Raw genomic sequence first — 26,351 nt, 5'->3', positions numbered from 1 at the left:
ATAAGAGTTTTGGAGGTCGGAAGCCTAACTTGTCTCATGGAGCTGACATTGAGGGTGTCCGCCGTGCTGCATTCTTCCTGAAAGCTTTGAGGAGAATCCTTTGCCTTTCCAGATTCCAGAGGCACCTGCACATAAGCGATGTAGGATTGTTTTCCTGTTTCAAGATCCTTAACTTAATCACACCTGCAAGGTCCCTTTTGCTGCATAAGGTAACCTATTCACAGGTTCAGGGATTAGGGCACCATTATTCTGTCTACCACACCCACCGAGGGCCAGTTTGCACAACCCAAAGCCAGGCAGGAAGAGAAAGGCCCATTGAGTGAGTGGCACACACCAGCCCTTCCCTCAGATGCTCCCTCACCAGGGTCATGGAATTTGAACTTGGCCTTGGTTTGCAGCAGGATGTGTTGAGAACAGGATCAGAATGAAAGGAGAGGGCTTGTCACCCACAGAATTCAGAGCTGGGCAGAGTTAGAGACAATGGAGAATGCATTCCCTTCAGTTTACCAGAGCAGGCTTCCCCTCCACAAGATTTTGGACAGACCTTTCCTAGAATGCCTCCTGGAACAGGAACCTTACTCCTTTACAAGACACCCAGAAGTTAAAACTTCTAACCTAACTTAAGCCTTCCTCCTCAGAAATGTGCCCCCCTTGGTCCTGGCTCTACTGAGACTGAACAAACCCTCTCCCCCTTCTGGAGGTGAGGCCTCTAAGAGCAGTAAAGAGTTTGAAGGGTGCTTCTGCTAAATTGAAGGCACCAGTTGTACCTGGGGTGCATTCTGCCATCTTCCACTGCCACAGTAACAGTGGATGCTCTGGAAACCATCAGAGTCCCATGGGCCCACAGACAATACCAGTCTGGTGCCTGCCATGTAATAAAGGACTCTTAAAGGCAGTGCTCTAGACGGGTGTTGAATAACAACAATAGGTCAACCTTGCAAGAGAAGGGCAGAAGCAGATTTGGAAGCCCAGCCAGGAGCCCCAGATTCCTCTCTTTAAAGTGACTGCCAGAAGTGAGAGACTAGAAGCAAGTGATAAAAATTATATATGGTAGTGCGGGGCAGCACCTCCCACAGCTTTAGTCCAAACTCAAAGTATAATTCAGGTCTGATTTTTCCTTTCTGCTCACTCATGGGCTCTGCTGTTGCCCCTGCCTCCCTCCCCGTGTGTCTCTCTCTCCTCTTCTACCTTTTGAAGTGCCTCTGTCCCTCTCTTGGGCCTGGGCCATTTGCCCTCCACACTGGTCCTTCTTTCTCCCTGCTCTGGTCTGTATTATAGGAGGCGACCCCTGCAGGCTGCATTTCCCAGCTTCTGGCATATTTGACCAATGGGAGGCCCTGGAAGGGAGATATACTGGGGAAAGGCCAGACTATTTCTCCCCAACACACACCTCTGACTGCATCTCTGCTTTTGTTTTGTAGTTCCAGCTTCTGTTGGTGTCCCTGGATCCTGCGCCCTAGCAACCTCCTCCCAGGGACCTTCCAACCTAAGGGTAGAACTGGCTTCTTGCTGCTGCTAACCTCTGAGTTGCATTATGTTCCCCAGTGGTTTCTCATCCTTCCATCCCTTTTGTAGCCAGTTCTCTTTATGAACATCTCTGTTTTATATACTCAAAGTGATTATTGTTTCCAGACTAGACATTACCAATATCTGTTCTGTAACCCTTTTAGCTGTTATGCTTCAAGCATCCCATGTGGGGAAATAGGTTCTACTTACATAAATGGTTTAGAATAAAGCTTAGGGCGGAAAGGGGCCACCACGGGGCAAAAACCCCGAGGTTAGTTATCGAGATATTGTAACGGGATCATGAGAAACTTGTTATATCACCTGCATGAAATTACTTTCCATCTGGCACCAATGTACCTTGAAGACAAACTTTACTTGCCCCCCAGACTCTTTGGTTCTTACTCACACAAGTTAATGATTACTGTATGATTGTTTTCTCCACGTTCACATGTGTAAGATCTTGTTTTCTTCATGTTTCACCATGAGGGTAATATCTTGTGAGCTCAATGAATACGGAGACAAAACCCCTGTTTGGGCTCTTGTCTCCTTCTGGACATTAGCCTCTCTCATATTCAATTCTGTGTCAGCTCTCTTGCTGGACAAGAGAGCACTCCAGATTCATAGTCTGTGACAATCCCATACTGTTCTACAAGTCCTAAACACCTTCCCTTTAGTCTAAGTATTGATTTTCCCGTGTAACAATCTTGGTAACTGATTTGGAAAATTCCTTTTTGTTTCCTAAAGTCTCTGAAAATGAAGATAGAGGTCTGTGAGACCAACAAAGTTTCATTCATTCCAATAAATATTTACTTGGTTCCATTCATTCATTCATTCATTCATTCATCAAATAGTTATTGAGAACCTACTATTTTCCAGGTACTGTTGTAGGACCTGGGGATACAGCAGTGAACAAGACAAAATCTTCGCTTTCCTGGAGTCTATATTCTAGTGAAGGGAGACAATGAACAAATAAGCCTATCAGATGCTGATAAGAGCTACAGAGGAAACAAAAAGCTGAGAAAAGGGGTGGGGAGTGGCTAAGAGAACATTGCCTTTTTACACAGGTAAAAAGAGGATCCCTCTGGTGAGGTGACATTTGAGGAGAGACCTGACAGCACTGACGGGTGGGCTGCGTGATTATCTGAGAGAGGAGTATCACAGGTAGAGGGGAAAGCAAGTACAAAAGTAAATCCTGGGGCAGCTGACTTACTTAATCAGAAGAGTACGTGACTCTTGATCTCAGGATCATGAGTTTGAGCCTATGTTGGGGGTAGAGATTACTTAAATAAAAACCTTTAAAACAGTGGCGCCTGGGTGGCTCAATTGTTTAAGCATCCAACTTCAGCTCCAGTCATGATCTCATGGTTAGTGGGTTCGAGCCCCACATCAGGCTCTGTGCTGACAGCTTGGAGCTTGGAGCCTGCTTCAGATTCTGTGTCTCCCTCTCTCTCTGTTCCCCTCCCCTCCCATTCTGTCTCTCTCTCTCTCTCAAAAATAAAGACTAAAAAAAAAAAAAACTTTAAAACTAAAAAAATAAAAAAATCCCAAGATAGAGTAGCCTTGACATGTCCTAATAACAGCAGCAAAACAGGGATGACTGGAGTGGAGTGAATGTAAGAAAGGGTGATAGGAATGAAGGAAGAGAGAGAGGAGTGGGGAGGAAGAATACCGTAAAACAATAGAGGTCAAGGTAAGAATGTTGGCTTTTACTCTGAGATGGAAACCACTGGCAGGTTGTAAAGAAATGAGTGGTGTGCTCTAGCTTACATTTTTTTTTGTTTATTTTGTTTATTTTGAGAGAGAGAGAGAGAGAGAGAGAGAGAGAGAGAGAGAGAGAATCCCAAGCAGGCTCCATGCTGTCAGCACAAATCCTGATGCTGGGTTCGATCTCACAAACCATGAGATCATGACCTGAGCTGAAATCGAGAGTCAGACGCTTAACCAACTGAGCCACACAGGTACCCCTCTGGCTTACATTCTTGAAAGACTGCAGCATTGCAAATAGACTAGAGGAGGGCAGGGATTGAGGCAAGGAGACTATGTAGAGAACTGGGAGGCTAGGGAGAGTTGCTGATGGCTTGAACCAGAGTGGATGTGGTGGAGGTGGTCATATGAGGTTAGATTCTGAATATATTTTACAGGTAGTGTCAACAGGATTTGCTGATACAGAATATGAAAGACAGGATCCCAGATGACTCTGTTTTTAGACACGGAAAACTGAGAGAATGCAGTTGCCACTTATTAAGATGGGGAAGACTATGGGAGGAAGGAGTATGAGAGGGAAGGTCAGAAGTAAATCTGTCTGTTTTGGGACATATTGAGTTTGAGATGTCTGTCAGCCAACCAGGTGGATGTGTCAAGCAGACAGTTGGATATGAATGAGTCTGGAATTGACAGAGAGGTCTAGGTTGGAGATGAAAAATGGAGAGTCGACAGAGAATAAATGGTGTGTAATGTCACTAGACTGGGTGGGATCCCTGTGGAGTAAGAGCTAATAAGATGAGGAGAGGTCTGAGGACTGAGGGCTGAGCACTCCTGTGTTTAGAGGTCAGGAAAATGTGGAAGAACCAGAAGAAGGTCTGGGAAGGTGGTGTGAAATGTGTGTGTGTGTGTGTGTGTGTGTGTGTGTGTGTGTGTGTGTGTGTGTGTACTTGAGAGAGAGAGACTGAATGACCCTGTGGGTGACTTCAGTCTGTGTCCTGCCTGTCTGTAGGTTGGGTAACTCTGGGTTTGTGTGGCAAAGGGAAGCTGCATGGACTTTGAATCTGTAAGCAAAGTTCCAGACTTGCAGTGTGAGTTCAGTAAACTTCCCAAGAAGCGTTCATAAACTCAGTTCATTGATCTCTCCAAGAAGCCCCCATAACTTGAGTTTTATGTAGTCCCCCAAAGCGACCTATTGGCCCTGAGTCCAGTAGCCTTTCCTCGGCATCCTCACAGCCAGGGTCAGCACATTTTCCAAGAAGCCTCCTGCCTAAATCTGTGAGTCCCCAGACGGCCTTTACAGCCTAAATGTAGTACATTTCCCAAAAAGGTCCCACAACCTCAGTTGAGCCACTTCAATAGGATGTCCTCTGAGCCTGGATACTCAGAATTTCTCAAGTGTTCCTGCAGCCTGAGTCCAAAGCATTCCAGAAGTTCCTTACAGCCTGAATCCCTCTATGTCCTATGCCCAGCAACACCCCACTCCCTGGCCTGATTCCAGAGTACACTGTACCCCCAATCTCCATTACTCCAGGCTCTAAGTTACCAAGACCCAAGCCCATTAAGGCAGCTGAAGCCAGAAATCCTTTTCTTCAATGGAGGTAGCTGGGTCTGTCTCCCTTCTGCTTACCCTGACAAAGGCCTCTGCCCCTTGATGGCAGGCTAGGGTCCCCACTAGATCTTCAGGGGTGGCTGCAGGCAGATCAGGATGCAGACGCATGATGGCAGGAAAGGGGGATCCTAGGCAAGGAGAGAGATGAATCACCCTGGCAGCTCTGCCTCTGTCCCTCTCTCTTCTTTCCCCCACTCTGCAGAATGACTGGGCACAACTTCCAAGTCATGACCCCTGCATGGACTCGAGAGTGGGGAGGACAAACAGGGAGAGGATGTGGAGCAGGAGCCCGACATGGCTCTAACCCAGGCCAGCACTTTTGCTGGGAGCTACCAGAGGTCTCTGATGTTAGAGAGATCTACAACACTACTCCCCTAGGAACAGAGTTTTGAGCTGAAGGCCAAAGACTCTCTGGCCTTAAATCTGCTACAGAGAGGACAGAAATACTTATTCAAAACCATAGCTGACCCTCTTAATGCCAGGTAATTTATCCTGATAACAGCAGGATAAAGGATTTGTTAGCAGGTAAGGGCAAGAACACATTTGGGTTTTTGTGAGAATTTGCTGGCTGGTGACCTGGGGAATGGTCTTGAGTGGGAAGATCAGAAGTAGAGAGCACAAGTAACAGTGAAGAGGTTGTTGTACTTGCCCAGGCAGGTGTTGAGGGAGGATTAGGCTAGAGTAGCAGTAGAGCCCCTGGAGGAAGCAGAGGTATATGGAAGGATGTGTTAGGAGGCAGAATAGACAGGTCCTGGGGATAGTTTGTGTATGTAGGAAGAGGGAAAAAGTTTATTCAACAAATACTTATTAGGTACCTCCTAATAAGGTACAGTCCCAGGTGCTTAAAGTATAGGGTTAAAAAAAAAAAGTAAGGGAACAAGATCTCTGTCCTGGTAGAGTTCACATTCAAGGGAATGACTCCAGGTTCTGCCCTCGGTGCCTGGGTGGATGATGGGGCTGTGACTTACTGAGTTTGGGACAAGGGGAGAGGAGCTGGTTTGGAGCTGGACAGGATGCTGAGTTCCATGTTAGACATGGTTCATGTAAGGTCCTGGTGGGATGACCAGCGAGGACGGCCAGGCAGGGATTGAGGCTGGAGCTCAGATGAGAGGTCTGGCCTGGTGGGACTTGTAGGTTTGTCTGGTGGGACTTGTAGGTTTGTCTGTGGTCACACAGAAGGCTGTCCAGGGCAAGCAGGAACAGTGAGCAGAGGACTGGGGACTGAACTCTGAGGCGACCTAGCATCTAAGGGCAGACTGAGGGAGGTAGAGGAGTGGTTAGAGCTGGGAGGATCATGAGAGCAGGAAGGATGCCATGAGAGCCACAGGAAAAGCCAGCATAGCTTCCAAGAGAGTCAGCCATTGCATTGGGTCACTGAGGCCACTCAGTGACACCAATGAGGTGAGGGTCACATCAGAGGAGCCATGGGACTGTATCTCGGCAGGTTGAGGAATAATAAGGAATGAGGAAGCAGAGACAGTTGTGGGTCCTTCTTTTGCAAAGCTTGGCCAGAAGGGTGGCCTATTCAAGTCCTCAGATGAGAATGAGTGACAGACACAAAGGAGAGCACAAGTAATTGGTTCAAAGTTGAATGGGGAGGGTGGGCCAGGAGGCACAGGGAAGCAGAACATACTCTACTCCACAGTTGTCCCTGCCTAGCTCCTTTAGGCATCTACAAGCCCACCTTCTGGCCACTCTGGACTGCTTACCTCCGAGAAACCTTTCTGCCTCAGTAGAAGGCAACACGACACACTGGGAAGAGTTCAGCTTTCAGGGTTGGCAGGGCTTGCAACTCTACCTTGTCACTTCCTCACCGAGTAACTCTGGGTAAATTTGTTAACTTCACTCAGACCCGGTTTTCCCATCTATAAAATGGTGTCTTCACAGGTATGAAATGAAACAATGAAACACTTGAGACTGTAATGAATGCGGTTGAATTTCACACTTAAAATTGGTTAAAGAGTGCCTGGGTAGCTCAGTTGGTTACATGCCCAACTCTTGATTTTTTTGTGGTTGTTCTCAATCCTAATAGTTCTTTATTTTCTTTAACATGTTTGCTATGGGTTGATAATTTGCAATAGGTGTCATCATGGGAATAACCAAAATTAGATTAAATGTGACAAAAGACTGACCATGTGTTTCAGACCCTTGAGTGATGATACTAAGTCAAGAATGGGAGAAAAGCATAGCAAAAGGAGACTACTGAAATGCTACTTATATATTCATGCAGTAAAACCAGCAATGCATGTCCAACACTTGATTTTGGCTCAAGTCATGATCTCATGGTTCATGAGATTGAGCCCCTCTGTGTTGGGCTCCATGCAGACATCAGTGCAGAGCCTCTTTGGGATTCTCTCTGTCCCTCTCCCGCTGGTATGCACACATGCTCTCTCTCAAAACAAACTTTTAAAAAAATGTTATGTTATATATATATATTACCTAGAATTAAAAAAAAAATAGTAATGTAATATACCAAAAAGCATTAATGTTTGCACTATAAATGGGTTTACTGTATGGTATGTGAATGACATCTCAGTAATGATGTTAAAAACTGCTAATGGGCAGATTAGGTTAGTACCTGTGAAGTGCAATTTAGAAATTGTGCCAACCTACCGCCAAAGTTAATATTTACTTATTGGTATATACTGACCTTTATGCACAGAGTTTATCATTAGATTTTTGCTCTAAGTTTTATAATTAAGGGGGCTAAGACCTGAAGGAAGGAGGAACTTCAAAGAACACTTTGACGGGTCCCTCACAGATCCTGGGTTTTGTCCTGGTTTTAGAGGTTGTCAAACTCCATCCGCAAAGTTCACGTGAGGAAACCAAGCTCTCAAGAATCCAGGCTTTGGCACCAAATTCCTGGGAGACTGATTAATAAACAGGAAAGCCAACTGATTCATTTACCAATGGGCTCACACCGAGGGTCCTGGGACAGGGCCCTCCCCTCTCAGGGTGCCTAGTAAGCAGAGTGGAAGAACTCAGGGTGCTCAGTGTTCGTCAGATACTTCTTTCTGACAATAACACCCAGGTTTCATTGGCCTAGTTCATTTTGTTATGTAATGAAAGTCAGTAACAGAACAGATAGTAAATGAGAAGCATTTTAAAAAGTAATGAATTAGAAACATTTGGTATTTTTTCTGATTTGGGCCCCAATAATGCCTAAGTTATGTTTATTTTTGTGAAACATGTATATGCACAATTTATTGTTTTATTATTCTTTTTTTTTAATTTTTTTTCAACGTTTATTTATTTTTGGGACAGAGAGAGACAGAGCTTGAACGGGGGAGGGGCAGAGAGAGAGGGAGACACAGAATCGGAAACAGGCTCCAGGCTCCGAGCCATCAGCCCAGAGCCTGACGCGGGGCTCGAACTCCAGGACCGCGAGATCGTGACCTGGCTGAAGTCGGACGCTTAACCAACTGCGCCACCCAGGCGCCCCTATTGTTTTATTATTCTTATAAAGATTTTATTTTTTAAGTAATCATCCCCACATGGGGCTCGAACTCACAACCCTGAGATCCAGAGTGCACGCTCCACCGACTGAACCTGCCAGGCATCCCTATATCTGCACAGTTTAGAGTCCAATTGTTCTACAAAGTGTATTAGGAAAAACAGCAGTCCCCCACTCCTGTTTTTGATTTTTCAGAGGAAGCCCTACTTTCAACTCTTAGTGGGTGCTATTTCTTTTTCATATCTACATCTTCCTGATATTGTACAGATGAGAAAACAGCTGTGAAAGTTCTAGGCCGGGCGGCAATTTTGGTGGTTGCTCTAACAGAAATGTAAATGCTACATTCTAACCTCTTTACCACAGCTAATTGGTTCCTATAGCTCTACAGAGAGCAAAGCACTTTCTTCTACATTATGCCATTTCTTTAAAAATATGATCATTTTTTAATTGTGGTAAAATATACATAATGTAAACTTAAGCATTTTAAGCATTTTTGAAAGCACAGTTCGTTGGCATTAAGTACATTCATATTGTGCAACGATCCCTGCCATTTACCTTCAAATCTTATCATTTCATACTGAAACTCTGTACCTATTAAACAATAATTCCCCATTCCTCTCCCCACCCAGTTCCTGGTAACCACCGTCCTACTTTTTTTCCTCTATGAATTTGACTATTGTAGGTACCTCATATAGGTGGAATCATACAATACTTGCACCTTTGTGTCTGGCTTATTTCATTGAGCATAGCGTTTTCAAGGTTCATCAAGGTTATAGCATGTATTAGAATTTGACATCTTTTTTAGGCTAAATAATATTCCATTGTATATGTATACATTTTCTTATTCATTCAACCTTTGTTGGACATTTGGTTAATTTCAATCTTTGAGGTATTCTGAAGAATAATGCTATGAATGTGGGTGTACAAACATCTGTTTGAGTCCCTGCTTTCAATTCTTTTAAGTATATACATAGAAGTGGAACTGCTAGATATATGGTAATTCTATGTTTAATTTTTTGAGGAAGCTACCTCTTTGACAATAATTCTAATTTTTTTTTAAGTTTATTTATTTTGGAGACAGGGAGAGACAGCATGAACGGGGGAGGGTCAGAGAGAGGGAGACACAGAATCTGAAATAGGCTCCAGGCTCTGAGCTGTCAGCACAGAGCCCGACGCGGGGCTCGAACTCACGGACCGCGAGATCATGACCTGAGCTGAAGTCGGATGCTTAACCGACTGAATCACCCAGGTGCCCCATGTTTTGACAATAATTCTATGACAGAGATAAGGCAGGTACTAAGACAAGGGTTCCCATAAACAAGGCAGGACACTTGGTGACTTTCCCACAGTGTCAAAGCTTGTTGGAGGATGAAGCTGGGATTTGATCCTCTTGCTGTAAGTCCAGGCTTCCCTCTACCATGTTGTCTCCCATATCATATTGCCTTTTTCAGCCTAAAGCACCCAACCAGTGGTCTCAAATAAATATTTCTTTTCTTCTAGAGAACGTAGAAGATTTTCATTTCTACAGGCCACCACCCTTTGTTTGCAATCATCATTAGCATTTGCCATTGGCACATCAACAGTCCATTACGATTCTCAAATTGGAGCTCACTTCACTTCCATTTTGACCAACTCCATGGTGGGCTGTAGGAGTCTCAATCGCACATTGGAAAAAAGAGTATGTTTTTACAAAGAATCATGTCTATGCTATGTTAACCCTTAAGTCCCAATTTTGAGTCGCCTCTACTCTGGACCAACTAACTCAACATAACTCATGGAATTTATTTTTTTTTTTAATTTTTTTCTTTTTTTTTTTAATGTTTATTTATTTTTGAGACAGAGAGAGACAGAGCATGAACGGGGGAGGGGCAGAGAGAGAGGGAGACACAGAATCGGAAACAGGCTCCAGGCTCTGAGCCATCAGCCCAGAGCCCGACGCGGGGCTCGAACTCACGGACTGCGAAATCGTGACCTGGCTGAAGTCGGACGCTTAACCGACTGTGCCACCCAGGCGCCCCATAACTCATGGAATTTAAATAACAATGTTCAAGCAGCTGCCACATGCCAGGAATTGCACTGAGGGCTTTGCACATGTTATCTTGTTTAATCTACTGGTAATATCCCAAGAGATGGGAAAGATCTCCCTTTTCCAGATAAAGAAATAAGACCAGAAGAGATCAGGCTACTTGCCTGAGAGAATACCAAGGATCTGATGGTGCCAACAGAGTGCTGCCATTTCCCCACCTCACAACGCCTCCTGCCAAAGGATGTAGTTTCATACCCTATCCTGCCACTACATAAAAATCTTTTTTTTTAGTTTATTTATTTTGAGAGGGGGGCGGAGGCACAGAGAGAGAGAGAGAATCCCAACCAGGCACTGCACTGTCAGCTCAGAGTCCCATGCAGAGCTCGAACTCACAAACTGTGAGATCATGACCTGAGCCACAATAATGAGTCAAACACTCAACTAACTGAGCCACCCCGGTGCCCCACTATGTAAAACATCTTAATCTAACATCATGAGATTAATGGGAACAGAAGGTTTTTTGAATTGCTGACTTTTTCCCTACTTGCCTGCATCAAGTTCAGACTTGATTTCTAATTGGTAGAATTTTCTCCTTCTCCTTTCCTTAGATGCTCTTCTACAGGACCAGCTATCTTGTCTGAAGCCTAGTTATTTGTGCCCCTGTTTAATTTCCCCTTCTCATCCAGAGTATTAGTCACATGCTATTGAGCCCCCATGGGTCCTGGCATGTAATGGGTAACCATGACCTTTAGGTCTCTGGGGTAAGACCAAGTGTTCCTCCACTTGGTTTGTGTTCTATCTACCCAACTATCATTGTCCTCAGTGTTCTCTGCTTCAAAACAGTAGGGGGCAGGGCATGAGGACTATGGGGGTGAAGAGCAAAGAAGGTGAGAGGAGGCCAAAATGATACAATTAGAAGTTCAATGTCCTAAGTCAAAATCCTGTTTCAGTCATTTACTGTGTGGCCTTGGGCAAGTCACTTAACCTCTCTGGGCTGCATTTTCCTTACTTGTGAAAAGAGAGTAACTATCCCTGGCTCATAGGGTGGTTGTGATTATTAAGTGACAGGATGGGTGTGAGGGTAAGAAAGTAAGAGAAGTTGTCAGTACACAAGAGACACTAGATGATCACTTGATGGGTAAATAAATGGCTGAAAGACCTAGGAAAAGTATACAACATAGAATCTGTTTAAAGAAGTGAAGTTTTAAATTTGTTCATGCAATGTGTTTTATCTTTTGGGGATTTAAAAGGAATTCAGAAATAAATGAGGTATGTCAATGAACAGTTATGACTCACAGTGGAAATGCCAAGCCTTTAAAACCTAACAGCCAATTACTGGATCCAGCATCAAAGACACACCAAAGGACTTTAAAAAAAAAAATTCCCATAGTTGCTGTGTGTGAGATAGTGCCCTTGATTGCTAATAAGATGCTTAACAATCACAGTGGAAAATTTTTCTTCTCCATAGCATCAGGTGAGAATCCTATGTCTTATATCTGGATTAGGGCCAATCAGGACATCAGGGTCTAAATGATTTTGGTGATCTTGGCCCTAAATATTGTAGCCAAATCCCAAAGGCTACCGTCTTTTAGTTTCTTTATTAAGGCACTAGAGTTGGCCCAGACCCCTCCCGCCTGCTCTCTGAGGACTTGGAGCTCCTTACCGCTGCTGATCTCTACTCTTTTCCTCTGGAAGTGAGCTTCCCACTCTCCCACACCCCACCCCAGGCCTGACAGCCTGGGCTCTCCAGCCTCCCAACCTGAGGTGCTGTCCAGATGCTGAGAGTTGGGAGCCTCCGCTTCCTTCTGAAATTCCAAGGGAGCTGTCCAGCCTGGGAGCTGGGCAGGGTCTCAGAGCTCAGGCAATACCTGCACAGCCCAGTACCCAGAGTGTCTGAGCCAAGGGAGCATAACTAGGAGGGCCCTTGGAGGCCACACTCACATGCAGAGGAGGAAACTGAGGCCCAGAGAGGGCGGGGGTTGGCTCAGGAACACCTAGTTCAGCAGTAGAGAGAAGCAGGTTTTCTGCCTCTGAGTCCAGCATTCCTTCCACACTGCTACACTATGGGATCTCATCCCCCACTATACAACATTACACACTCACAGACCAGTTTCTGTTGGACACAAACCTACCATTAACAATGGTGCTTACTTATACAGTCCTTTACAAGGTGCTTTTTACTATTATCTCATTCTATTTTTACCACTACACTGTGATTAGCTATGGTAATACTGGCATCATCAGCCCCATTTTCCAGATGTAGAAACCAAGGCACAGAGACATACCTAGGGGACTGGATATAGTAAGTTGGGTGAGTCAGGGAGTCTGAGGAGTCTGTCTCCTCAGAAGAGGAAACATCTGAGCTGGACTGGTGAAGAAAATGTCGTCTAGGAGAATGCAGGAAGGGGAAGGACACTTTAGGAAGATGGACCAGCAGGCACAAAGATCTGGACTTATTGGGTCGGGGGAGGGAGGAGAAGTGGAGGACACAGACAAAGACAGAGAAGAGCATGGCACGAGCATAAGGGTAAGGTCAAAGTTGTGGGAAAATAGAGGTGGAGGACTGTCTTACACAGCCGTCCCCAAAGTCTCCCTCTGAAGGAAGAAATGCAGTAGTCCAGGGGCAGCAGATGGTCTGTGCCCCAGCCCAAAGTACTTGGTGACAGAGCTTGCCTGAGAGTCTTCCCTGAGGGTGTCCCACAGAGGGCATGGCTCACTATGCTGTAAATTCCCCTAAGAATGACATTGATCCTGCCTGGGTCTTCCTCTTCCCCACCGCAGGGCCAAGTCATGGGCTGCAGCCCCATATTGTCTGTGATAGAGGCTCAAGGGCCTGGATGCCAAAGCACAAGGCCTCAGGCCTGGCCTTCTCATGTGGATGGCTGGGAGGGGAGAAGGAGGAAGGACGGTTGATGATGCACTGAGTGGAGAGGTCATGTTGCTGTGTTGAACTTTCCACCAGATGGGGTATAACAAGGGAATGAAGGGAATCTGTGTTCACTGAACATGTATTGGGCATTTGACTCCATTCACAACACTGCAAGTGTGTTGTTTTAGTTAATCCTCTAAATAACCTTCGCTTCGCAGTTGAGGAAACTGAGACTCAGAGAGGTCAGACGATTCTTATGACTGATATCTAGAAAGTAGATTATATTATTGGCCATTAGAGTAATAAAATAGTAAAATGTCATTCTTCCTGCTTTCAGAAATATGGGAAGAGGTCACTGAGACCATCTAATAAATTCTCAATCTAGTAAATTCTCAACAGCCTTGTTGCTGTCTCAAGGCTCCAGGCAGAGGAAATAAACATGATTTTTTTTTTGTTTTGTTTTGTTTTTTTTTCAACGTTTTTTATTTATTTTTGGGACAGAGAGAGACAGAGCATGAATGGGGGAGGGGCAGAGAGAGAGGGAGACACAGAATCGGAAACAGGCTCCAGGCTCTGAGCCATCAGCCCAGAGCCTGATGCGGGGCTCGAACTCCCGGACCGCGAGATCGTGACCTGGCTGAAGTCGGACGCTTAACCGACTGTGCCACCCAGGCGCCCCAAACATGATTGTTTTAAAGACTTCTGGGTTAGAAGGTAGGAGGACACCTGAACTAGAAATCCACCATAGTTAGATGTGATTAAACCAACTTTTATGGGTTCTATGCCATTTTCTGCTGAAAGTATCATAAACACCTTTCCCCGAGGCTGCCCATTCTGGTGTTAGCCAGATGACATCAGCCCTTGATCACCAGACAAATTATTATAGACTGGCAAGGAATCAGCTGTGGCCTAGGAGAAACAGGGATCATGGAGGATCTGGATGTTACAAGAATTCTGGAAAATCGGAAAGGAAAGGACACCAGGTTCAAACAATGGATGCCGAGAATTATATCCTAGGGTTCAAAATACATACAGCCCTGGCCAGCCATGCTACCTCAGTCCCTACTCCCCTTGTCTATCTAAGTTCTGTCTATCCTTTAAAACCCAGCTCAAGTTTCAACTCCTCCATGAAGCCTTCTATGGCCACCCCTTTCTATGCAGATCTCTAGGCCCATCTCTAGATTCTCAAAGGGCTTAGAGGCTGTTCTGTACAACATAGCACTTATTGTAGTAAGCCCTGCCTTTTATAGCCATAGTTGTATAACATTTTGGCTCCACAACTCAGTTGCAAGTTTTTAGAAATAGCTACAACTTGTGTGTTCTCCTCAATTCCAGGCATAAAGTACAGATTTTCCTTGACTTACAATAAGCTTGCATCCCAATATACCCATTTTCATAAGTTGAAAATATTTTAAGTTGAAAGTGAGTTTAATACACTTAACCTACTGAACATGATAGTTTAGCTGCGCCTACATGAAACGTGTTCAGAACACTCCCATTAGCCCACAGTTGGGCAAAGTCATCAGACACAAAGCTTATTTTATAACAAGGTATTAAATATGTCGTAGAACTTGTTGAATACTATGCTGAAAGTGAAAACCAGAATGTATCAGTTGTTTGCCCTCGTGATCACACGGCTGCCTGGGAGCTGCAGCGTGCTACCAATACCCAGCATCACGATAGAGAATTGTACACATATAGCTAGCATGGGAAAAAGATCAAAATTTATAATTTGAAGTATAGTTTTATACTGAATGTGTATCACTTTTGTACCATCATAAAGCTGAAAAACTGAGTTGAACCATTGTAAGTTGCGGACCATCTGCAAACACTTACTGACTTGCATACACGGTAAACAATAAATAAATGTAGATTTGGTATCCAATGGATGTTTAATAAACATCAATAAATGCCTGCTCATTTGGTATACAATAGGAGTTCAATAAATGATTGGCCTGACCTAATAATTTTCTTTCTCTCTCTCTCTCTCTGTCTCTAAGTAAGCTCTATACTCAATGGGGAGCTTGAACTCACCAACACTGAGATCGAGAGTCACGTGGTCTACAGACTGAGCCAGCCAGGCACCCTGGGTCCCATCTTTGATGAAAACTAGCTAAGCTGATGGGGGCACCAGCCAGCGGATGGGAAGCTGGGTGGGATTCTGAAATGCAGCTAGGACAGGAAAGCTCCCCAAAGCAGGCCAAAGTAGGGAGTGAACTGGTGGGAAAAGTCCAAGCCAAGTTTTTTTTTAATTAAAAAAAATATTTATTTATTTGAGAGAGAGAGACAGCGTGAGAGGGGGAGGGACAGAGAGAGAGGGAGACACAGATCCAAAGCAGGCTCCAGGCTCAAAGCTGTCAGCACAGAACCCTGACATGGGGCTCGAACTTATGAACTGTGAGATCACGACCTGAGCTGGAGTCAGATGCTTAACCAACTGAGCCACATAGATGCCCCCAAGCCAAGTTCTTGAGTGCGACTCAGTGTCCAGTCTGGAGAGTCCAGATACAAATATCAGGTCCCAAGAGGTACTTCCAATAACTTTCAGCAACACTTGCTCAGGGAAGTCTTCCCTTGCGTCACCCACCCAAAGTAGCCCTGCCCTGCCCTATCAATCTCTAGAGCACTACCCTATTTTATTTAATTCTTAGCATCCATACTACTTGGCATTATCAATATCACTAGCATTTCCCACCACACCCAGCACCCACCTCATCTCTCTGCTAAAATGTAAACCCGAGGGAGATTTTCTTATTTATTGGTACTTGCCTTATTTACCAATATAACCCTATTCGTGGCTAGAAGAGTTCTAGCACATAGCAGGTTCTCAATAAATATATCTTGAGTGAATGGCTGAATCAACTGAGAGAAGCCAAAAGAGAGAAAATCATCAGCAAGTGGATTCAGATAGATTTGGATGGGAATTAGCATGGGTCTGGCCTTTGGCTATAAATGCCCATAAACCTGTGTTTTCCACATTCCTTTGTGGGACTGTGGATGCCATAAATGGCAGTATCTGGTTGTCTTAAAGGGACAACCATATAGGATAAAGGAAGAGAGGGTCAGCTTATCCCTTTAACATTTGTTCTATTCTTTAATGAGATTACACAGCAGCTCCACATCTTATTCTTGGAGAGTTGTATAGGATTCTCTCTAGTGGACAATATGAATGAAGCATATCATGCTCGTTTTTTATGCAAGTAATAACCAATGAATTTGGGTTATTATTCAGCATATACTTACTTCCCTCCCATTCCTACTGTGGTGACATTGATGTTGGGTTTAGCCAACATGTGACTGGCTTTAGCCAATGATATGTTATTGAAATGATGTTAGCAGAGGCTTTCCATGTACTTGTACACTTCGGCTTGTGTCCTGGGCTCTGGAAAGAGAAGCAAGTCCTAGATAGCTGCTATCCCTTTACTCAGAACCCCAAAATGAAGACACATGGAACAGACCTGAACCCAAACCGGCAGCGAGGAGCCAGGCCCAGCTGACCTGCAGCCTGAGACATAGCAGCCTTGCCAAGGCTGACCAACATTAGTCAAATTGCAGTTGACCGACAGACCATGAGAATGAGAATAAATCCTTGTGATATAAGCCACTGTTTCTGGGCTAGTCTATTATGCAGCATTATTGTGGGAATAGCTGACAAATACATAATACATACTCACTGTAGAAAAAAATTAGAAAATATAGATAAGAAAGAAGGGAAAACTATCAGAATCTATGATTCCATCGTCCACAATAAACACTATTAACATGGTGGTATACGCTCTCAGCTATTTGTCTATATTTCTCATTAATGGGGACCTACTCTACACAACTTTTTGTAACCTGCTTTTTTCATACCCATATATCATGAGCATCTTTCCAAGGCCATAAACATTGCAGTGTTGCCTCATTGTCTTTCCAACCCCCTGCAAGGCAGGCTCCGAAAGGCAACCTGATTTGCCCAAAGTCGCACCTCTGGGAATTATCGGAGCCCCATGTGGCTTTCAGTTCAGAGCTCTTTCTACCAGGCAGGTTCCCTCTTGGGGCCTCATTAACATTTCTGGCACCTGGCAAGGTCACTCCTTCCCCAATAAGAATAAAATGAAACTTTTATCTTATCTGGAAGGAGAGCATGAGTGTTTGGTTCCCCTGATTCACATGATCCCAAAGGCTGTGACAAAACCCTGCTGCCAGCTTCCCATTGCGTGTGTCCTGGGAGATTGTTGTTTCCTCCCTGGGGTGGAAGGAGACAAGGGCAAGTGGTCGGGAAGTATTTTTTGATGGAGCCTTTGGCAGACCAACAGGTTTCCAATTTCGCGTTGGGGAGAAACAAAGCTCTCGGGTGTTCCAGTCAGCAGGAATGGAGCAGAGGGCAGCTCCAATTCCTGTAGAAGAGCCAGCCTAGGAGCTGCTGGCACAAATCTGGGAAACCTAGGGAGACAGGCTGCATTCCAGACTCCGGACAACTTCAGCAAGAAAACTCCATGGAGGGTGGAAAAAGGACCACAGAATGCCAAGATCAGAAGCTGCAGTTACTCACCCAAGCAAGGGGCCAGGACTCAGAGGATCTACCTCCTAGCTGTATGGCCTCAGTTTCTTCATCTGTCAAATGGTCACAGAACCCTGTGCCCAGTGGCCCCTTTCTTCTACCACAACAAAGCAGGGCTGGCTGTGATGGTGGTATAGTAACAAGAGGGCTGTGGAATCACAGCTGGAAATTTGCTCCCAGAACCCTGAGAGGCAGAGGAGATAGAGCTCCTGAGGGTGGAAGAGAAAGAAAGACCCTGGATTTGGGGACCTTCAGGTCGAGAAAGGTACAGCCTACAGAATCCTCAAAAGTTTGCAGAAAGTAGTCTCCAGTCACAGCTTCTCCTGTGATCAGGGTTTTCTCTGCAGAAAGCCTTTTTATTTGTATTTTCCTTCTTAAGCTGATTTTCTGACCCTAGCTGGTAAAAGGGAAGGGAAGGGAAGGGAAGGGAGAATAAAACAACCTATTGGGTAGATTTGAGCCAATGCAGGTGAATGGGAGAGACACCAGATAGGGACATTCTGGACCCAGCCCCTGAGAAACCAGAAAAGTTGGTGCAACCCCAAGCAATGGTGGGGACCGCCCCAAGGCCCAGTGGCTCTGATGGCAATGACAGTAAGCCCTTGGGAGGCTTGTTTAGCTGAAGGGCTTCCTTCCTGCCTTCTCCTTTCATCAAGTAAGTCCAACCTCTTTATAGGGTGAGGAAGAGATGGGAGGTCCAGAGACCGGCCCTGCTGGGGAAAGATAACACCAGCTCTGGAGCCAGAGAGAATGGGATTGCAACTCCAGTTGTGTGTGTGACTTTGTGCAATTTACAGAGCCACCCCAAGACTTGGTTTCCTCACCTGCAAAAGAGAGAAAACACATTGCTAAAAATGTAAAGTATCTCACATAGTGTCTGGCACCTCCTAGGTAACAAGTATCACCGAATGTGCCCAGAGAATTAGTGGCACAGCGAGGACAAGGTCCCAGGTCTCTGAACCCCATACCCTGGCCCTGCTTCTCTGATCTCACTGGTAGCAGGGAGCAGCTGGTGCTCTAACCCCTGGCAGTGAGGACAGCTGCAGGTGGAGCCCACTGGGGAACTGCTGGGCATACCCTCCCTCCCTAAGGATTCAGGTCACCAAGGCCACCTCTCTCTGAGACCTGAGGACAGAGGATTCATTCTTCCTCTGGGCCGGGAGGCAGCTCTCTGAAGGCAGGAGTGGGCTCCCTGGAGTCAGAACTCCCTCCAGGCACCAGGAGATGCCAACAGGAGCCTGGTCTAGTGTCTGCTACCCAGAACACATGCCCCAGGAACCCAGATCTGGATGGCTCTGCTCTGAGTTATCATGGAAGAGGGGTCGTCCTCAGAGAGTTCCACAGCGTACTTGAGGCCCACTGCCCAGCTGGGAAGCCTCCTTCTATCTCTTTCCTTCCTGCATATAATTCTTTCCCCTTTAAACGCCAGTCACTGAAAGATGTGTATTTCCTTCCTTCATTTGCCCAGCCATGTGGGGATGGAGACCACCCCATCTTCAGCATAATCCCCCAGCCCCTGGCACAGAGCCAGATGCACGGTGTTCAGCAAATGGATGTTGAGTCAAGGGGAGAGAAACTGAGTTGGAATCTTTGGGGGTTTTCAAAGGTACTTCAGAATTCACAGGACCGAAACGAGAAAGGAGAGGTTGGGAGGTTGGAAGACGTTTGAGCGATTCAATCTAAACTTGATTCACCTGCCAATACAGATTTCGGTACTTCGAAGAAAAAGCAACATAGATACCATTACACAAAGGAAAATGTATTGTTCAACATGACTTTGTTCTCATTATAAATATAATGTATGTTCACTGAAAAATATGTTCATGTATAAGAAGGAAATGAAGTTCAGTATAATATATAATGTGCATATGTATATAATGCCACTGTTAATATTTCGGCATGTAGACTTGGAGTCATTTGCTAAGTATAGGCTTTTTTCAAAATCGTACATGTATACACACTCCCAAATCTGAAATGAATTCTCTGTCAGTCATCCGAGGGAGGCTCTTAGTGATGTGCCTCCTGAGGCAAAAACAGGAGGGAGAGAGATTTCTGCAATTAGGAATCCAGGCTCTTTTGAGATGCTAACCTCAGACCCTAAGAGGCTCAGTGGGTTTGTTAGCTAGGGGAGGAAAAGGGCAGGTGACATCCAAGCACATGCAGGCAAGGGAGTGACAAGTGGGACAGGTGAATTCCTGAAGGGGAAAATGGAGTTCCTAGTCATTCAACACCACGTACCACGCTGGAGATGGCTAGCAGGTCACACCTGGTGCAGGCACAACTGGTTGATCCCTGCACTCTTGACTGTCCACATAGCCCCCAGGGCAGACACTGCCACTTAGTGAAGTTGAGTCGCCACTTGAGTTGCTAGACTGTCAATGCATCGCCTCTTCAGTCCTCACAGCAGCCTATTATTAAGGTAGTGTCCCCATTTTCTGATAAGGAATTCAAGGCTCAGAATGATGAAGTTAATTCCCCGTAAGCATTCAGTGGGAAGTGTCAGAGCCAGGATTCAAATCCACTCTGTCAGAATCCGTCGCCTGAATTCCCCCTCTCTCCTCAAGCCCAGAGACTTCAAGAGGGACATGGCAGCAAGCCCCTGGGAGCTGTGCTTTTGCAGGACTCCTGGCTGGGCCTGGGCCTGGGAATCAGAGGTACCTTTTTTTTTTTTTTTTTTTTTTAATTCATATCCAAGTTAGTTAGCATATGGTGCTATAATGATCTCAGGAACAGATTCCAGTGATTCGTCCCCTATGTATAACACCCTGTGCTCATTCCAACAAGTGTCCTCCTTAACGCCCCTTACCCATTTGAATCAGAGGCGCCTTTAAGCCATGCTCCTTACAGTGAAGCTGGCAAGTCTCCCCATCTGCCATCCCCACCCCCACCCTCTGCCCTCCCCCTACCCTGAAGGATCAGGAACCCGTGTAGGGGCTATAGACATGCTGCGAATGGGCAAGGCGGAACAAGCCCCACAACTGCCACATCCTTGTCTCGACCTCTTGTCTGGCCTACAGCCAACCAGGCAGAGAGGGTAGGGAGGTAGGCTCTTGGGAACTTTCCAGTGACACCGAGAGGGAAATGCCTTAGCTTTAGGGGAAATTCCCAAAAGAAATAGTTCAATTAAATCAACTTTGTGTGTCGGGGCGGCGCCTGGGTGGCTCAGTCGGTTGAGCGCCGACTTCGGCTCAGGTCACGATCTCGCGGTCCGTGAGTTCGAGCCCCGCATCGGGCCCCTGTGCTGACAGCTCAGAGCCCGGAGCCTGTTTCAGATTCTGTGTCTCCCTCTCTCTGACCCTCCCCCGTTCATGCTCTGTCTCTCTCTGTCTCAAAAATAAATAAACGTTAAAAAAAAATAAAAAATAAATAAATCAACTTTGTGTGGCCCAGGACTACCCCCATGAACTGCTGCAAGGGGAACAAGAGAGGTCACACCTGGGCCTGTACCTTGGAGCCCCCTGGGAAAGAGGATACTCACTCTTACCCTATTTCAGTCATTTTCATTCTCATGTGAATTAGTTCTATGCATTTTCCCAGAAGCTAGACAGAGAGCTTAAGCCCTAAGGTCTTAGGGTAAGTAGGTCCCAATCTGGGAGGTTCAGACAGAGTGTAGGTTCAAACCAGGTTCTTCTACTGGCTAGCTGAGTGAACTAGGACTAATAACCTCTCTGTCTGAGCCTCAGTTTCTTCATCCCCAAAATGGGGGACTAGTAAGTCCGAGGTTGTCCAAACGATAGAGACACTTGAGTGAAGAGGTGCTTAGTCATTGTTTTTGCCTACCTGCCTGACTTCCTGTCTTCCTTGCAGGGCCTCAAGTGGGGAAGGCTGCCTACTTCATAGCTGTTCCAGGACAAAGCCAGAGCCCGGCCCCAATGCACGGAGAGCCTCAGGCAGGGTTCTGAGTGACCTGGCTGATCCTGAAGCTGGAGCTGATACCGGAGCCAGCTCCAAGTGGGTTATCTGGGACTGGCCTTGACTGTGCTGCAGAGTGGCCTGTGGGTGGACACTCTCTGAGCAGCTGGGTCTGATGCAAACATTGACATCGGCAGAATCATCTTGACCAAGTGGGGTGAGGGCAGGGCAGGGCAGGGCGGGGCTGAAGGGACAGGCCTTGCATACCATCCAGGTACACCCAGGGATCTGGAATCCCAGGGGCTTGCCCAAATTTTATCCCCTGGATACATTACACCCCTCTGGGGCTACGACATAGGCCCCTTTTGGGAGGGTCCCTGAAAGTGAGGAAAGGGCAGTAATGGTCAGAGCCCCTACGCCTCCAGAAGGCAGCCTAGCATGTGGGGAATTTCCTTCAAGGGCCAGGAAATCATAATAACCGCTGCTGAGCACAGGTTGTATGCCAGGCTCACCCAGCACTTGCCTGGCATTTTCCGTGGGTCCTCAGAAGCAGACAGACCTCCAGCTTCAGAGCCATCAGGACCAGGATAGTGGGAGATGGCTCCGGCCTGGAACTTCCCACTGCTCAGGGCTGCAACAGAGGTGGTGGGGACAGGAACGCAGGGAGAACAGGGGCTGTTGTCTGAGAGGGACAGGGGTTTAGCTTTGCTTCCCTTCATTTGTTACTAAAGAAAAGAAAGTAATCTGACTTTAAACTAACAAATCCAATACGCCAGCTGCAGGCCAGACTGCCCACGTGTGAAACCTAGAAAAAACCTTGAGTTCATCTGTCTAAACATGGGGAAACTGAGGCCCACAGACATGACAGGACTGGCTTGACTTGATGGACCGGGACTTTAATATAGGTGTCTCCTCTCCTTGTGTATCGTAATTTCCATCCAGGAAGGGAGGGGCTGTTATCCTAAAGGTGTCAGACTTCAGGTAACGAGGACCGGCACCCTCCTCTTCCTCACACTTCATGCACCACCTCTTGCCCACAACCCCATTCAGAATGAGTCACCCAAGCATTAACAGTAAATAAAGGTACTGTCTCTGGGTGGCCAATTTTCTCTTTCCAAAAGGACTCTACGATGACAGAATCCAAACAGAAATCCTCACTTAAACGAAAATAAAGAGTTACATCTGCCATGAAGCACCGCAGAGTCTTGTTTGTAACTCATGGATGATTTCATGTGGTTTGGATAATGGTTTGCATACTTGGGTCTGTCTGGCCCACCAGACTGTAATCCCCTCGAGGGCCAGAAAGGAGTCTTGTTCTGCACTGAGTTTTCCTGGTGCCTGCTCGCAGCAGATGCTTAATAAATGTTTGTTGAATTAAAATGGAAAATGACTGGTGCCCGGGTGGCTCAAATGGTTTAACATCCGACCCTTGATTTCAACTCAGGTCGAAAATGTCAATAAAGAGGAGGAAGCTGTTACCATAGACATGAATGAGGCAGTTCAGCTAACTTTTGCACTTGGGATACTTGAACTTCTTTCCAAAAGCCACTCCACTCTCTCCTACAGTAACACTCAGTAGGTCTGCAGAGGTACCCTTTGTTGTAGAGTATAAAATTGCTGATAGGAGACATTTAAAGTACTATTTGGCTCCCAAGATCAAGGATGAAGAAGGATCTTAGACATTCTTAAAATCCAAGAAAATAAAATTAAGCTCTTTGAGAAATGCTTCTGAGATGCCAGCATGTACTTAAGTCTCTTCTGTCACCAAATTTGTTCCTCTCTGTACATATTAGATATTTTCTGTAAATAACCTATTTTCCTTCCATTCTGTATAATTTGTTTAAAGAATAAAAGTCCAAAGTAAGAAAAAAAAAACAAACAAACAGACAAACAAAAAGGATCCAGGGGTCATGGGATTGAGCCCTGCATCATGCTTGGTGGTAAGCATGGATCCTGCTTGAAATTCTCTCTCTCTCCCTCTCCCCCACTCATGCTCTCTAAAATAAGAATTGAAAAATAAAATACAATGGGAATGAAGGGCTATTAAGCTGCTACTGGCTCATCGTGTGATAGGGTAGGGAAAAAATGGGCAGTAAGGTCTCCTGTGTGTCGCTCACAACTTGGTCCCATGAAATGCTACAGGAATAAAGTACTTCAGGGTCAAATAAAATTGCTCAGTTCCCAACAGGAAGACCAAAGGAAAGTGATTTACACTTCCTGATTGCACTCATTTTCGGGAGGGTGTTAATGACGTGTTCAACACTGCTTGATGTGAGCTTAATGGATAGAGCTGGTTGGGAGAGCAATTTAGCAGTATCTAGTGAGTTGTAGATATTTATGCCCCTGAGCTACGGATTCCAGTTCTGAGTGAATATATCAAAGAAACTTTCACAGATGGGCACAGAGAGACATGAACCAGAATGCACAGTGTGGTGATGTTTGCAAAACTAAAAAAAGATTCACCAACAGGAGAAGGGCTGAATTGTGGTTAAGATCAGATAAAGGAATACTATATAGCAATTAAGATCAATGAAGTGGGTGGGGAGTGGCTCAATCGGTTGAATGTCCGACCTTGGCTCAGATCATGAGCTCACAGTTCGTGAGTTCGAGGATCCTCTGTCCACCCCATCCCCCCCCACCCCTCCTCAACTTGTGCATCCACTCTCCCAAAATCAAACATAAAAAAAAAATGTTTATTAATTTTGAGACAGAGTGCAAGCGGGGGAGGGACAGAGAAAGAGGGAGACACAGAATCCGAAGCAGGCTCCAGGCTCTGAGCTGCCAAAGCCATCAGAGCAGGGCTCAAACTCATAAGCCATGAGATCAGGACCTGAGCCAAATTGGACACTTAACTGACTGAGCCACCCAGGCACCCCCAAAATAACAAACATTTAAAAAAATCAATGAACTAGAGCCACATGTATGAAATGGTAAATACATGTTTTTCATGCCACATAGAGGCAAAGGGACACAGACAGGAATTTGAATAAATAGGCCCTGCTCCCGGTGGTGGGAGTGCTCTTCCTGGACAAGGCCTCCTATCTAAATTCTTAGGGGCAGATAAGGGGAAGGCAAAAAGTTCTTCCTGAGTCTTTTGGGCCTTGATTACCTTCGGCTCAAAGAACTCACATGCCAGAGTCGCACATTTTGAAATCCTTTAGTATAGCTCAATTAATTTTCAGAACACACTTGTGTAATCAATCCCAGTCAAGCCCCCAAAGTCCCCTCGTGTCGCTGCCAGTCACCGCCAGCACCTCTCCGACCTCTGACCAGAGGTGACTCCTAACCTGACCCCACAGACGAGGGCTGACTGTTCTGTCCTTTGTGCAAATGGGATCTCATACTATGTTACCCCTCGCTTTTAAGGAGTGACTCCCATCTCCACAGTCCCCTAGCACTGTTACTAAACCTCTGTTTGACACAGCCTGTCCTGTGGGCTTCCAGAAGGCAGAAGCAGAGCCGTATTTTCTTCATGGCCCTCATAGGATTCAAGTGGACCAAGGCGGCAAAGGGTCCTAAGATTGTTTGTCAATTTTCTGAGCCTCGATCCCATGCTGAGAAAAACAAGTCTTTATTCAGTGGTGAGGGGAGCTCACCCACCCTGGCTGCTTGGTTTCCCAAAGGATGCATTCCCCTTTCTCTCTCTCTTTTTGACTCCTGCTCCACTTCCTTCCTTTGGAGGATTTCCTCCCCCCTTGGGCCAGGCCTCAGTGACCTTCTGTCAGCACCTCCTCTGAGGGCCAAGCCCTGGGCGGGAAGCCTGGGAAAGCTGCCCCCAGCTGCTTTTCCGTGACACTGGGCCAAGCCTGGGGCATTCTGCTTTGAGGTCAATGTGAGCTCGGGAGGGGGGAGGATAAGATCTCCAGGCAGATGCAGGGCCAGGTCCTGTTCAGGGTCAGCTCTTGTCATCCAGAAAGCCGCAGAGCCTGGGAAGGGCCCCTACTGGCCTTCCTCTGACCCACCCCCTGTCCACATGATGCCCCAGGAGATCCAGACCCCCCCAGGGAGCCCCATGCACACACATACACGAACAGAACCCACGACTAATGCCAACAACAGAGACGTTCGAAGCCTGCTTAGAACTCTAGAATGTTGTATTTATAGATAACGCCTTTATTTTATCATGTTTTGTTTTTTAACTTTCAAAGTTTCTTTATCCAGTGCTTTCCTCTCTTCCTTCTCTCCTTCCTTCTGTCCATTCTCTTTCTTAAAGAGAATATTCGTTGACCATTTAGTCAAGTTATGTACCCATGCGGGGCAAACTAGGCCCCTGTTATAGTGCCATGTGGGGAGAGTGGGGGTAGGGTTAGCATTTTCCCTAGCCCCACTCCTGCTGCAGCCTGGCCCTGGGGTCATCTGTCCAGCAGGCTGTGTGGCTGGATCTCATGGCTCCTATCATAGTTTACTGCCCTCCACTCTGTGCTTAGGTCAATTTTCCAGATTGTCCCCAGGGCCAGGGCCAGGACTGGGTAGAAAGGTGACTCCTAACAGGGCAGGCCTCTTGGATCAGCATCTATGGGATATGAGTCCCCACTTGGGTACCTATGAAAAGATCAGCCTCGTCCATAGCTGCCGCCAATGGCTGTCTTCCTTCGGGGTTGAGTGCTGGCCTTTCCTCATAGGGTCTCTTAAACTGCACCTGTCTCAAAGTGGTGAGCTTATGGCATTCCTTTTCCTTGAAACTCAGGAAAGAAGAGCCCGAGGAAGAACTTGAATACAGTAAGTTCGGGAAAATGGGAAAAGGCTAGCAAGTGGGCCCTGGAGACAAAACAATGTCCCCCATGGCTC

At 46.1% G+C, this 26,351-nt stretch overlaps 1 long non-coding RNA gene across 1 annotated transcript in view; it reads left to right on the top strand.

Annotated features, from left to right (window-relative positions):
• The window catches only part of LOC123385897, a 34,648-nt gene extending 11,987 nt beyond the window's left edge, over positions 1 to 22,661 (top strand). Inside the window, exons 2-3 of the long non-coding RNA XR_006599138.1 lie at positions 9,774 to 9,951; positions 21,519 to 22,661. This is a non-coding gene — a long non-coding RNA (uncharacterized LOC123385897). The remainder of the gene's footprint in view (positions 1 to 9,773; positions 9,952 to 21,518) is intronic.
• The last annotated feature ends 3,690 nt before the right edge of the window (positions 22,662 to 26,351 follow it).

The sequence above is a fragment of the Felis catus genome, chromosome B3, assembly GCF_018350175.1.
Source record: "Felis catus isolate Fca126 chromosome B3, F.catus_Fca126_mat1.0, whole genome shotgun sequence".
Lineage (NCBI taxonomy): Eukaryota > Metazoa > Chordata > Mammalia > Carnivora > Felidae > Felis > Felis catus.
Note: the sequence above shows the minus strand (reverse complement) of the source record. Positions and strands in the feature narration are given on the sequence as shown.